The sequence below is a fragment of the Gorilla gorilla genome, chromosome 20 (assembly GCF_029281585.2).
Source record: "Gorilla gorilla gorilla isolate KB3781 chromosome 20, NHGRI_mGorGor1-v2.1_pri, whole genome shotgun sequence".
In the NCBI taxonomy this organism is placed as follows: Eukaryota; Metazoa; Chordata; class Mammalia; order Primates; family Hominidae; genus Gorilla; species Gorilla gorilla.
This window is the reverse complement of record NC_073244.2, coordinates 66152813-66168252: the sequence shown is the minus strand read 5'-3', so window position 1 is coordinate 66168252 and position 15440 is coordinate 66152813. Positions and strand designations below refer to the sequence as shown.

The following is a 15440-nucleotide window of genomic DNA, read 5'->3' as shown; positions in this document are numbered from 1 at the left end:
TTAAAAAGAAGAGACACACAGCTATGAACATGAAGTACAGAACCTAGAGGAAAATGTGTTCACATGATGAGGTTTCATTCACAACAACATGGACAAGACTGGTGCTCATATTAGACAACAGCCATAAAACCACAAAATAGATCTAAAACAAAAGAAACAAGTGTGGTTCAGTCCACCAAGGGATACTACGAGGACATGCAGAGGCACGGACGAAATCTACAAAGAGCAATGCAAACCAACCTTCAATCATGATGTTGAGTAAAGAAACAAGAGTATAAAAAGAAGGCGTGCACGGCTCTTTCAGCACATGAAGCTCAAAAGGAGGCAGCATTTATTTTATGGGGAGGCAAACTCAAAATAGACCCCAAAAATAAAGGAAGTAGATAACTCTATGTAATCCAAAATAGTGGTTGCATATCAGGAAATACTGGAGGGTTCTGTTCAACATGGAAACCACAAGGGCCACTGGACACAGGCACTGGAATGCTGACTTTCATTTGGTGACCCTCAATCCACTTTGAGTTATTGGTAAATCACATAATTTTAATTTGATACAGAATAATCACACGTTTCTTGGGAGCATCTGGTAATCTGATTCATCCATGCAATGTGTAACGATCCAATAAAGGTTCCCAGGACATCCATCACCCTGAACATTTGTTATTATGATTATTATTTTGAGACAGAGTCTTGCACTGTCGCCCAGCTGGTGTGCAGTGGCAGGATCTTGGCTCACTGCCACCTCTGCCTCCCGGGTTCAAGCAGTTTTCCTGTCTCAGCCTCCTGAGTAGCTAGGATTACAGGCATGCACCACCACACCTCGCTAATTTTTGTATTTTTATTACAGACGGGGTTTCACCATGTTGCTCTGCCTGGTCTCGAACTCCTGACCTAAGGTGATCCACCAGCGTCGGCCTTCCAAGGTGCTGGGATTACAGGCATGAGCCACTATGCCTGGCCAACTTTTATAATTTCTGTGCTGGGAACATTCCAAATCTTCATTTCTCACTCATGTGGAAAATACAACAATCTGTTGCTAAGTATGGTCACCCTACTGAGCTCTCAGGCTCTGGAAATTACTCCTTCTCTCCACCTGTATTTCTGCACCCGTCCACCAACCTCTCTCTCTCCATCCCCGTCCTCCACACTCCCTTTCCAGCCTCTGTTGACAACCATTCTACTCTCTGCCGTCACAAGGCCCACTTTTGTAGTTTCCGCGTGAGTGAGAACATGCTCCTCTTTCTGGGCCTGGCTTATTTCACTGAACATAATGTCTTCCAGATTCATCTGTGTTGCTGAACATGGTACAATTTCCTTCTTTTTATGCCTGAATATTATTTCATTGTGTATATAGACCACATGTTCCTTATCCATTCATCCATTGATGGACATGGGTCGATTCCATATCTTGGCTATTATGAATACTGCTGCAATAAACATGGTGATGCAGACACCTCTTTGATATACTGATTTTCTTTCTTTTGGAAATATACCCAACTGTGCGATTACTGGATGGTGTGGTTGTTCTACTTTCAGTTTCTTGAGGAACCTCCATACTGTTTTCCATATTGGCTGCAACAACTTACGTTCCCACCAAGGTACAAGGGTTTCTTTTCTCCATATCCTTGACAGCATCTGTTAATTTTTGTCTTAGAGATAACAGCCATTTTAACTGGGGAATGGCATATCTCTGTTTTTGTACCTATCTATCTTTATTCGTCATGCCATTTAGGGAGCTGAGATTGAAGTGTGGTGGTGAACGCCACAGGCTGCACTGGCCACTAAATGGCAAACCAGGTGGCTCTTGACCTGTCAGAGCAATGATCTCACAGGTTGACTTTGTGTTTCATTCACAACATGATGCCCACCAGCCTGATCAGCCTCACCTGAGTCCAGGCAGACAATGAGCCACTTACCCAGGTAAGAATGGGCCTCAGAAGAGGAAACACCTTGTGCAGTACTACATGACATGCAACTGACATGTTTAAGTGGCCATATAACTTTCTGATTTCATTATGTTGAAACCACCAGAACTGGGATGAAGGACACCAACGTGGCCTTGGGGTTATTCCAGACATGAAGTTCAACCCAATCAGATGGTGGTTTAGGATGATCACACAGGGCTTGGTTATTCCAGAGATGAGGTTCCATCCAATCAGGCGGTGGTTTAGGGATCACACAGGGCTTGGTTATTCCAGAGATGAGGTTCCACCCAATCAGATGGTGGTTTAGGGATCACACAGGGCTTGGTTATTTCAGAGATGAGGTTCAACCCAATCAGGTGGTGTTTTAGGGATCACACAGGACTTGGTTCCACATGTGACAATACTCCATGTGCCTTGTCACCTCCTGGACTCCTCTGAAGTGGAAAACAGAGAAAGGCGTATCTGTGCAGCTGCTGCTCATTCCAGATTCCATTCCTAGATGGGAACTTACATGATGCTTGACCCTGAAGAACAGAAGTGGCTGAAAAAGAATTCAGCAAGGAAATCCCATTTATAACAGCCACAAACAATAAAAGACCTGCTAATAAATTTAACTGACATGGTAAAAACCTCTACAAATAAAATTATGAAGCTCTGATAAAAAAATTAAAGAGGACATGAAAAAACTGGAAAGATACCTCATGTTCATACATTCAAAGAATAAATATTTACTAAAAGGACCATCGTACCCAAAGCAATCTACAGATTCATTGTAATTCCTGTCAACATACAAGTGTCATTCCTCACCGAAATATTTAAAAATTCTAAAATTCATATACAGCCATAAGATACGCAAAATAGCCAACACAATGTAGAGAAAAAAAGAACAAAGCTGGAGACATCACACTACCTCACTTCAAAATACACTACAAAGCTATAGTAACCAAAACAGCAAAGCACTGGCTGAAAAACAAACACATAGACAATGGAACAGAATGAAGAACCTAGAAATAAATCCACAAATTGACAGCCAACTAATTATCAACAAACATGCCAAGAACATATATTGGGAAAAGGACAGTTGCTTCAATAAATGCTTCTGGCATAACTGGATATCCATATGCAGAAAAACAAAACTCAACCTCTGTCTCTCACGATATACAAAATCTACTCAAGACGGAATAAGACCTAAAGTAAGACCTGAAACTATGAAACCATAGAAGAAAACACAGAGGAAACGCTTCAAGACATTGGTCTAAGCAAACATTCTATCAATAAAACCAAAAAAGCATAGGAAACAAATGCAAAAATAGACAAATGGGTATACCAAACTAAAAAGCTTCTGCAGAGCTCAGGAAACAACCAACAGTGTCATGACCTACAGAGGCAGGGAGAAACATTTGTTACCTATTCCTCTAACAAGGGTTTGATCATCAGAATATATGAGGAACTCAAACAGCTCACAGGCTTTGATGGAGAAATGAAGAGAAGGTGCTGCTACGTAGAGAAATAAGGAAGTCAGAAGGAGGAAGTTTGGGAGGAACAAACCCCACTTTCCAGGTACTGGGAGGTTCTGCTTCTCTCTCTGACTCAGTTAACTGTCTTAAACACACCTCCTTCCGTCTCCTTCCCCCACGGGGTCATTGCTCCTGTGATGGCCCTATTGGTTCCTCTTGTCAACCAAGTCACAGAATGGAAGAGCTTTCATTTCCTCAGCATCTTCCTCTTCACACACGATGAACAAATCCACACCATTCTAACCCAGAGCGCTTCTTATCAATGTCTCCTGTCCAACACTACAGTCCAAGCTTAGCTGGTTTCCTCAGCTTAACACTTCATGGATTGTGGCAGCATAACTCCAATCCCTGCCTCTGTCTCTGGGCTGGTTTCCCATTAATACTGCAGAAGTCCCCATTCTGTGCGATAAGACACAGTGACACACGAGACACCCACTCCAGCCTGGCCCCTGGAGGATTTGAATTGAGATTGGAACTCTGCAGAGTGGCCCAGGAACGTGGTTTCACACATCCTTCTGTAGGAAATCCATAACCACTACTGCAGCATCTGAGATGCGTAACCAGCTTCTCAGGGTGTAGGGGATGCAGGCTGCTCCCTGCAGTGGCAGATCCTGTGGCAACTCTATGGAGATCTTATGAAGAACCTATGGAGGTCCTGTGAAGATCCTATGGAGATGCTATGGAGGTCCTATGACAGTCCTATGGAGATCCTATGGAGATCCCATGGAGGTCCTATTGAGATTCTATGGAGGTCCCGTGGAGGTCCTATTGAGATTCTATGGAGGTCCCGTGGAGGTCCTATTGAGATTCTATGGAGATCCTGTGGAGGTCCTATTGAGATCCCGTGGAGGTCCTATTGAGATTCTATGGAGGTCCTGTGGAGGTCCTATTGAGATCCTGTGGAGGTCCTATTGAGATCCTGTGGAGGTCCTATTGAGATCCTGTGGAGGTCCTATTGAGATTCTATGGAGATCCTGTGGAGGTCCTATTGAGATCCTGTGGAGGTCCTATTCAGATTCTATGGAGATCCTGTGGAGGTCCTATTGAGATCCCGTGGAGGTCCTATTGAGATTCTATGGAGATCCTGTGGAGGTCCTATTGAGATCCCGTGGAGGTCCTATTGAGATTCTATGGAGGTCCTGTGGAGGTCCTATTGAGATCCCGTGGAGGTCCTATTGAGATCCCGTGGAGGTCCTACTGAGATCCCGTGGAGGTGCTATTGAGATCCCGTGGAGGTGCTATTGAGATCCCGTGGAGGTCCTATTGAGATTCTATGGAGGTCCCGTGGAGGTGCTATTGAGATCCCGTGGAGGTGCTATTGAGATCCCGTGGAGGTCCTATTGAGGTCCCGTGGAGGTGCTATTGAGATCCCGTGGAGGTCCTATTGAGATCCCGTGGAGGTCCTATTGAGATCCCGTGGAGGTGCTATTGAGATCCCGTGGAGGTCCTATTGAGATCCCGTGGAGGTCCTATTGAGATCCCGTGGAGGTGCTATTGAGATCCCGTGGAGGTCCTATTGAGATCCCGTGGAGGTCCTATTGAGATCCCGTGGAGGTCCTATTGAGATCCCGTGGAGGTCCTATTGAGATCCCGTGGAGGTGCTATTGAGATCCCGTGGAGGTCCTATTGAGATCCCGTGGAGGTCCTATTGAGATCCCGTGGAGGTGCTATTGAGATCCCGTGGAGGTCCTATTGAGATCCCGTGGAGGTCCTATTGAGATCCCGTGGAGGTCCTATTGAGATCCCGTGGAGGTGCTATTGAGATCCCGTGGAGGTCCTATTGAGATCCCGTGGAGGTGCTATTGAGATCCCGTGGAGGTCCTATTGAGATCCCGTGGAGGTCCTATTGAGATCCCGTGGAGGTGCTATTGAGATCCCGTGGAGGTCCTATTGAGATCCCGTGGAGGTCCTATTGAGATCCCGTGGAGGTCCTATTGAGATCCCGTGGAGGTCCTATTGAGATCCCGTGGAGGTGCTATTGAGATCCCGTGGAGGTCCTATTGAGATTCTATGGAGATCCCGTGGAGGTCCTATTGAGATCCCGTGGAGGTCCTATTGAGATCCCATGGAGGTGCTATTGAGATCCCGTGGAGGTCCTATTGAGATTCTATGGAGGTCCTGTGGAGGTGCTATTGAGATCCCGTGGAGGTCCTATTGAGATCCCGTGGAGGTCCTATTGAGATCCCGTGGAGGTCCTATTGAGATCCCATGGAGGTGCTATTGAGATTCTATGGAGAACCTGTGGAGGTCCTATTGAGATCCCATGGAGGTGCTATTGAGATCCCGTGGAGGTCCTATTGAGATCCCGTGGAGGTGCTACTGAGATCCCGTGGAGGTCCTATTGAGATCCCGTGGAGGTCCTATTGAGATCCCGTGGAGGTGCTATTGAGATCCCGTGGAGGTCCTATTGAGATTCTATGGAGATCCCGTGGAGGTCCTATTGAGATCCCGTGGAGGTCCTATTGAGATCCCATGGAGGTGCTATTGAGATCCCGTGGAGGTCCTATTGAGATTCTATGGAGGTCCTGTGGAGGTGCTATTGAGATCCCGTGGAGGTCCTATTGAGATCCCGTGGAGGTCCTATTGAGATCCCGTGGAGGTCCTATTGAGATCCCATGGAGGTGCTATTGAGATTCTATGGAGAACCTGTGGAGGTCCTATTGAGATTCTATGGAGGTCCTGTGGAGAACCTATGGAGGTCCTATGGAGGTCCTGTGGAGGTCCCATGGAGATTCTATACAGGTCTTGCTGATCCTATGGAGATTCTAGCACTTTTCCATGCATGAGGTTAGGAAATAGATGAGGGGTTTCAGGATAGGAAGTCTAAGGCCAGCACTATGTTTTCTGAGGAAACTCAAAGTAAATAGTTTCATGTTCCAGAAGAAGCCCCAGTTGTTTTTTTTTTTTGAGGTGGAGTCTCGCTCTGTCGCCCAGGCTGGAGTGCAGTGGCGCCATCTCGGCTCACTGCAAGCTCCACCTCCTGGTTTCATGCCATTCTCCTGCTTCAGCCTCCCAAGTAGCTGGGACTACAGGTGCTCGCCACCACGCCTGGCTAATTTTTTTTGTATTTTTTTAGTAGAGACGGGGTTTCACCGTGTTAGCCAGGATGGTCTCGATTTCCTGACCTCGTGATCCACCAGCCTCAGCCTCCCAAAGTGCTGGGATTACAGGCATGAGACACCGCGCCCAGACAAGAAGCCCAAATCTTATATGGCTGTTAGGGACACATAAGCACCTTCTTCACAAACGATGAACAAACTTCACACACTTCTTCACACACTTCTTCCTCAGTAAGGCACACAGACATGGGCAGAAAGAAAGCCGGTCAAGGAAAACAAAGCCTATGACTGGCAGCCAGCCAGGCAAACACACATACAACACAGACACACACACACACACACACACACACACACAGAGTCAGGATCCTACAGATAAAACTGAGATGAAGACAGACACCAGCAGACGTGCAGAGTCCTCCTCAGTACAAAGAAAAAGAATACTTTGTTCCTGCCCTGTACATAGTATAAGCATGTCTTGTGCACTACAATCAAAAACTCTTTCTCTCCAGATGTCTACAAGAAACCTTCTCTCTCAGCCCAGCTGTGCCCCCTAGTGAGTAAGATTGGAGAGCACATGACCTTGTTCTGCAGCTCTGGAAGCTCATTTGACCTGTGCCTTCTAACCAGGAAGGGGAGGCCCCTGGACACCGGCTCACTGGGGTGCAGAGACAGAGTGGGGCATTCAGGCCAGCTTCCCTCTGGGTCTTGGGGCTGGTGATGGGACCTCTAGAGGCTGCAGCTCTCTGTTGATGGCTCTGCCTGTGAGTGCCCAGTCCTGAGTGACCCACTGCACCTGTTATGGGGGGAGCCCATGCCTGCTGCATGCCCTGCGAAACAGTAAATCATGGAGCCATGTCTAAGGGACAGTCTGCTGGAGACATGGGGATGTTAGGGATCCTGGATGCCCAAGACCATGGGAACCCACCTCCTGCATCAGCATGACCCAGATGTGAGACATGGAGTCAAAGGAGATCATTTTGGAGCTTTAAGACTGGACTGCCCCGCTGGATTTGGGGCTAGCATGGGCCCTGTACGCCCTTTGTTTTGGCCAAATTCTCCCATTTGGAACAGCTGTATTTACCCAATACCTGTACCTCTATTGTATCTAGGAAGTAAGTAGCTTGCTTTGGGTTTTACAGGCTCATAGGCAGAAGGGACGTGCTGTGTCTTGCAATTCACCTGCCTCAGCCTCCCAAAGTGCTGGGATTACAGGTGGGAGCCACTGAGCCCCGCCTTGATAGTCACATTGTGATTATGCATCCGCCAATTGCTAAACATTGGGGTTGTTTTCACTATTTACCTATTATGAAAAGTGACAAAAAACACACATTTTATATGATTCCAATTATATGAAATGTCCAGAGTATGCAAATCCATACAAACAGAAGGTGTATTCCTGATTCTTAAGCTGAGGGATGAGGAGAATTTGGACAATGACTCAGGGGCTTTCTTTCTCAGGTCATGGAAATAATCTGGAATTAGATACAGGTAGTGATTGCACCAAAAAACACTGACTTCTACACCTTAAAATAGTGCGAAATCTATCCTGTAAGTAAATAAATAAACACATACTTAATCTATATCCAGGTCTCTGCCCAGACTTTGGGAAGCTGGAGAGTTTCGCCACAGCCCTAACAGAGAGGAAAGCTCAGATCAGCTCCATCGTGGAAACTTCTCCTGAGACCATCAGAAACCTGAGCTCTAGGAGCAGCTGAGTAACCTGAATGCCAAGGAGGCAGGCATGTCATGACTGGTTCCACAGAGACAGAACTCACAAGGGTGGGAGGCTGCTGTACACACTCAGAGGGGGACATCAGCTAACAGTGAATGCGGGAGCCAATGTTTTCTGGTTCTCCAGAGATCGAGATACACCTGGGGACCTAAGAGGGGCACTGTGCACTCACCCACAGGTTCGTTCCCATGGGTCTCAACTGAGCATTCACAAGACTGACTGGGAGCAAGGTGGAGACCCCACATTAGTGATCAGACAGAAAGAGCTTCCACTGTGCATGGCCTGAAATCTCATTTCCCACCCAGGTGTTTCTCTCACATGGAGGAAAAAACATAAGCCATGGGAAGAGGCTCAGATAATTCTGCCCACCTCAGATCCCAGGTAATGACTCATTGTGGCCGGAAGAAGGTGGATCATAAAATCCCTCTACCCTAGGAGGAGTGCAGAGAACAATCCTGGACCCTGGTCCTAGACAAATTCCATTAGAGATATGCAAATGGGGAATAGGGACAGAAAACCCATCCCCACCAAACAAACCTACCCAATAGAATGCAGCTGCCATGAGGAGTGGGGACAGAAACATGGAGACAGCCCCACCCTCAAGGCCCAGGCACACAGAAACTGCTGGAGACTGAGGCTGGAGGAGGACAGGAGAAATGTCTGCTGTCAACCAGGAGCTTCTCCTGAGAAGCTAGCAGGAGCGCCCACAGCTGGGGTTAGGGGACCAAAGGATCCACTGATGACTTGGTTAATGCCGTGAGCTTCAGCCAGCTCTGTGTCAGCAGCCCCAGTGCGTGCTGGAGGGGCCCATGAGTGTCGTGGCCATGGAGCAAGAAAAAAAGCACATGCTGCCAGGCGCGGTGACTCACGCCTGTATTCCCAGCACTTTGGGAGGCCGAGGTGGGCGGATTAGCTGAGGTCAGGAGTTCAAGACCAGCCTGGCCAATATGGCGAAACCCCGTCCCTACTGAAAATACAAAAATTAGCCAGGTGTGGTGGAAGGCGCCTGTAATCCCAGCTACTTGGGAGGCTGAGGCAGGAGAATCAGGGGACAAAGGTTGCAGTGAGCCGAGATCGCGCCACTGCACTCCAGCCTGGGCGACAGAGTGAGACTCCGTCTCTAAATAAAATAAAAGAAAGAAAAAAGGACATGCATGGAACCAACACCAGCGACTCCCTCTTACCAAGGACCAAGCAGCCACCACTGTCGCTGAGAGTCTCACCTGTGACCAGCAGAGCGTTCTGGATGTGATGCCTTTGAGGGGACCAGCGAGTCATCTGGTGGCCGCTTGACGACATGGCGCGCATTCCACCAGGAGGGGGCAGCAAATCCTCCTGACCGGGCTGGATGCTGGTGCTCAGATGGGTTCTGCTGGGCTCACTGTGGCTCTCCGCCAGGAATCAGAGGCTCCCACCTGTTTAAATGGAGCATCTCATGACTTAATCTCAGATCGAGGGACCTGCACGCCCATGAAATCAGTGGGGCAATGAGAACAGGGCCACGTGATATCCTGGGGGTGACCTGAGATAGGATGCGTGCCATGTAGTGGTTGGGTGCTGCTGGGGCTGACAGAGCATCGGAATGGCCTCTTACAGTAGATGCAAGAAACATCTTGTGGATGAGACTCTGCACTTTAGGTGCTCGCTGATGGTGTAACAGACATAGATATAAAACAGAGATATAGATAGCTGTAGACAATATACATATTCATATGAATGAACACTAGATGATGCTATGTCTTTTCCTTCTAATATTTTTGTTCTTATTTTTCTATAATGGGCTCTGCAAATGAAAATGCTATGTCTTTTCAGAGGTAGAACACACGGGCTGGGAAAGGAAAGGAGCGTGTCATCAACAGCCCCCATCACCACCCCTCCAGGTGACCCACTGGGCAGATGTCCTGGGCCTGCACTTTTAGGTGATTTGGGGTTAGACGATCTGCCTGGTGGGAAATTACTACCAGGGAAGAAAATAAGGGTTACCCTACGCCAAAAATGATCGCTTTGCCCTTTTCTCTCTTTTTTTTTGGCTAACTTTAGGATATCTATTTTGTAAAAAATTAGTTGCTTTTTATACAACTTTACAAAGTTTTTAATGTTTCTTTGGCATTGGAATATAATGGAATTTTACAACTATATAAAAAAGTTACGTTTGCCTAAGAAACAGTATTTACCGTGTGTACATAGTTGACTGACAAAATTCTCTACCATCCAGCACCCTAATTAATTGATGAAATAAGCTATTTAATATTACAAGATTCCCCAAAAGAAAGGAGGAGAAAGATACACACACACACACACACACGCACATACACACACACACACACCCTCCCTTCTTGGCTCAGAACACAGTATCATGGCCCTATCTGCAGGCAACCTGGAATTACCAAATACAATTCAGTGATTAAAAAAAAAAAAAACCTTTCAGTGATGACACTATACTTATAAGTCCCACTGAAGTACTGCTTTAGTTTAACTATACATAAGAAATTATTTAACCTTCTGCTATTCCAAATATATTTAATCCTCATGTCTTAAGATAAGGCTTCCTCCCCCGAAAACTAACTGCATTTTATCTCTGAAATTAAACAGAAAAACAAACAAAAAACAAAAACCCAGTGCTGATGGCAAACATAGAGCCAATTCACTTCTTCGTTCTTCGCAAAGACTGAAATCAGTTTCCAGTACCATGAAGAGCTAGAAATTCACCTGTTTTCAAAGACTTGTTTGTAGACTATGCAGCAGCTTTGTTGTCTTTCTTTCAGAAGGCAGTACTATCAATTCAGACTATTTAGGGGCCAAAGGCTGTGCTTTTCCTACATTCAAAATCTGCAAACTCCCGGCCCCTGGAACCTCCTCTGAATCCGCCGTGAAATCCTCAAGGGGTGGTCAAGGTACCACCTCTGCCACCACCACGCCCTCTGCCACCACGGAAACCAAGACCTCCTCTGCCTCTGTATCCCCCCCACGGCCACGGTTTGGACAAAGTGGGATTCCAAATGTTTCAGCAATTAATCTTCTTCCTTCAGCCCAGGTTGGCCTCCGTTCTCTATTGTCATCACCAGAAATATTATCAAAGAAGGATTTAGTTTAGTCATAAAAGCAATTAGGTCCAAGTGCATCTTCTTCATCAGCATGTCCTTCACTGTTTTGGGTATCAACTCCTGAGTCTCCTTTATCTTCACCATTTACAGGCTTCTCCTGTTTCTCAAATTTATCTTCTTTTAATTTAAGTTTATTATGAAACTCTCTGCCCGTCTCTTCCTTGCTGAATTGGGCCTTTGCACTTTCAAAGTCAAACTCTTTCTCTCACGCCTGTAATCCCAGCAATTTGGGAGGCCGAGGCGGGCGGATCACGAGGTCAGGAGACCGAGATCACGGTGAAACCCCGTCTCTACTAAAAATACAAAAAATTAGCCGGACGCTGTGGCGGGTGCCTGTAGTCCCAGCTACTGGGGAGGCTGAGGCAGGAGAATGGCGTGAACCCGGGAGGCGGAGCTTGCAGTGAGCCAAGATCGCACCACTGCACTCCAGCCTGGGCGACAGAGCGAGAGTCCGTCTCCAAAAAAAAAAAAAAAGTCTTTCTCAAATTTAATTGGCCCATCTCGCCGAATACCAAATCTTCCCCTGCCACCCCATGACCCCCACGCCCTCTCCTTGGCGCTGAAGGAGCACCTGGAGCTGCTTGTCTCTTGTTATCATTTCTGAGTTGCTCATTTTCTGGCCTTGGAACGTTGTGCGCTTCCACTCACCTCTGCTCCTGATTCTCTATTGGTTTTTGGCTGGTAGATGGCAAAGGCCTGGTTGATACAGGACTCCTTCTCCCAACAGGTGCTGGAGCAGGTAAGTGGGCCCAGGGGGTCTGCACTCCTTGTTCCATGGTTGGGCTTCTTCTCAAAGGGTCGAACTGCCCGCTTGAACGACCCTGAGATAATTGTGTTTTTAGGGATCTTGTATCCTGTGTAAAGGCAGAACCAACCGCACTACGTTGGGGCAAGATACCACTGTTTGATATTTCTGTTCCAAAGGAGGTCAAAGAGCTTCCAGCAACACCAACAGCACCAAACTGCTGCCCCACTAAGGAACTTGGACTGAACTGGCTGGATGCGGCCATCCTGCCGAAAGGCCCATAAGAACCCATGGACTGGAATGAAGAAGTCAATGAGCCTAGTGAGAACTGAATGATAGCTAGATTTTCCATGTCATTCTTACTTTCTCAAATATTTGGTAGAAATCAACAGTGTACCCATTTAGGCCAGATTTCCCTATGGAAAGATTTCTGAGTGTAGGTTGAATTTCTTTTTTTTTTTTTTTTTCGGAGTCTCCCTCTGTCGCCTAGGCTGGAATGCAGTGGTGTGATCTCGGCTCACTGCAACCTCCGCCTCCTGGGTGGAAACAGTTCTCTTGCCTCACCCTCCTGAGTAGCTGGGATTACAGGCACGCGCTACCTCACTTGGCTAATTTTTGTATTTTTAGTAGAGGTGGGATTTCACCATGTTGGCCAGACAGGTCTTGAATTCCTGACCTCAGGTAATCTGCCCACCTCAGCCTCCCAAGGTGCTGGAATTAAAGGCGTGAGCCACCAATCCCGGCCAGTTGAATTTCTTTAATAAAAATAGGAAATGTTACACTATATATTTGTTCTTGAGTAAATTTTGGTAGTTTGTATACTTCAAGATATTTTCTATTAAATGTAAGTTGTAAAACATCTTAGCATAGATTCCTAGTTTTGCTTCACTAGTCCTTTTATGTCTGTAGGATGGGTAGTGGTGCCTCTTTCCATCTTGATTTGGTAACTGTTGTGCTCCCTCTCTCTCTCTCACTCTCTTAGTTTACATCCTACAAACGTTCATATGTTATAATTTCATTGACATTTTTTCGTTAATGTTCTATCAATTTAATGTTGTGTGATTCTATAACCCATGAATATTTGTTTTTGTTTTTGTTTTTGCCATGGAGTCTTACTCTCTCACCCAGGCTGGAGTGCAGTGGCACAATCTCGGCTCACTGCAACTTCCACCCCCCGGGTTCAAGTGAATCTCCTGTCTCAGCCTCCCGAGTCATTGAAAATACAGGTGCATGCCACCACACCCAGCTAATTTTTGCATTCTCAGTAGAGACAGCGTTTCACCATGTTGGCCAGGCTGGTCTCAAAGTCCTGACCTCAAGTGATACATCTGCCTCAGCCTCCCAAAGTGCTGGGATTACAGGCATGAGCCACCACATCCAGCCTATAACCCATGAATATTTAGAATGTTATTTGTTTCCAAAGTATTGCTTTTTCTCTAAATGTCTTCTTATTGTTGGCTGCTAATTTAATTGAACTTCTAATCAGGAAACGTTACCTGTAGTAACAGTTTGGATGCTTACTTTGTTGTGTAAAAATGATAGAGACAGCTGGGCACAGTGGCTCACACCTGTAATCCCACCACTTTGGGAAGCTAAGGCGGGTAGATCACGAAGTCAGGAGATCGAGACCATCTGGGCCAACATGGTGAAACCCCGTCTCTACTAAAAATACAAAAAAATTAGCTGGGTGTGGCGGCGCACACCTGTCATCCTAGCTACTCGCGAGGCTGAGGCAGGAGAATCGCTTGAACCCAGAAGGCGGAGATTGCCGTGAGCCGAGTTCGTGCCACTGCGCTCCAGCCTGGCAACAGAGTGACACTTCGTTTCAAAAAAAAAAAAAAAAGATAGATATTACTGATCAATATGTTTTCATAAATAAGTATTCCTGACCTCACACAGTGGCTCACACCAGTAATCCCAACACTTTGGAAGGCCAAGGTGGGCAGATCCCGTGAGCCCAGGAGTTTGAGACCAGCCTGGGCAACACAGCGAAACCTCGTCTCTACAAACAATACGTGATAAAAAAAATTTAGCCGGGCAAGGTGGCATGATCCTGTAGTCCCGGCTACTCAGGAAATAGTTGCGGGAGAATCACCTAGGCCTGGGGAGGTCGAGGCTGCAGTGAGCTGGGATAATGCCATTGTACTTCAGATGGAGCAACAGAGAGAGAACTTGTTTCAAAAAGAAATACATAAAGAAATATGTATTCCCACTTAGTTGCCATAAGTATATTCCAGAAATGTTTCTATACAAATTTACATAATGTATAAACAATCGAAACATCATATTTGCGCATGAGATTGAACACTTGTGCCATTCAACCCTCACAAATATGTTGTTCACTAAATCTATCAAAGTCTGATCAATATTTCTTCAAATCCTCCACTGTGTCTCAATTGACACTTTGTAAATTTTAAGGACATGTGGTTGGTTGAGTGAAAGTGTGTAACTTTCTCTTCTTCGCAGATTGTTGATTTAAAAGTGTGAAATATCATCTATTTTTCTTTTCAAAGGCTGTTTGTGTTAGTATTGGTTTGCTATTGCTGCCATAACAAATTACACATATTGAGCAGCTTCAGCAACACAAACTCATTATCTCACAGTGCTGAATATCAGAATTCTGAACAGGTCTTTTAGGACAAAATCAAGGCCATAACGTGGCTGCATTCCTTTCTGGAGGCTCCAGAGATGCGAATCCATTTCCTCGCTCTTTCAGATTCTTAGTAGAAATGCATATACTTGTATATACACAGATTACAGATAGATCTATGCTTATTAGTTTTTTGTATGTACTGTTGACTTCTTTTATTCACAGTAGCATCTCATCTTCTCCATTTGGGGTCCATTATTCCACTCCCTGATTTACATCGTTTAGTATTCCTTTCAGAAAGAGCCCAGATGCAAACATGTCTGCAGGCTTGCAGCTCAAGCGATGCCTGCTTCTCTGTCTCTCTCTGTCTCTCTCCGTGTGTGTGTGTGTGTCTCCCTCTCCCTCTCTCTCTCTGTCTCAATCTCTCTCTCTGTCTCTCCGTCTCTCTCTGTCTGTCTCAATCTCTCTCTTTCTCTGTTGTTATCATAGTACCTGATAAAAGGACACTGAAAACGCCCTCCTTATTCCTCATAAGGCCACCGCCTGACCTGACGGGTCACGAGTGCCCCGAGTCTCCTTATTTCAGTCCTTTAATAATAACTAGGCCAGGTTGCAGTGAGCCGAGATCGCGCCATTGCACTCCAGCCTGGGCAACAAGAGCGAAATTGCATCTCAAAAGATAATAATAATAATAAATAATTATAATAGTAATAATTAGGCCGAGCACAGAACTCTCTCCTCACAGTTAAACCCTTCTGGTTGTTTCTC

At 46.1% G+C, this 15440-nt stretch overlaps 1 pseudogene; it reads right to left on the bottom strand.

Annotated features, from left to right (window-relative positions):
* Positions 1 to 11024: 11024 nt before the first annotated feature.
* LOC101150228 (protein LSM14 homolog A-like) lies at positions 11025 to 12389 on the bottom strand (annotated as a pseudogene).
* Between the last annotated feature and the right edge of the window lie 3051 nt (positions 12390 to 15440).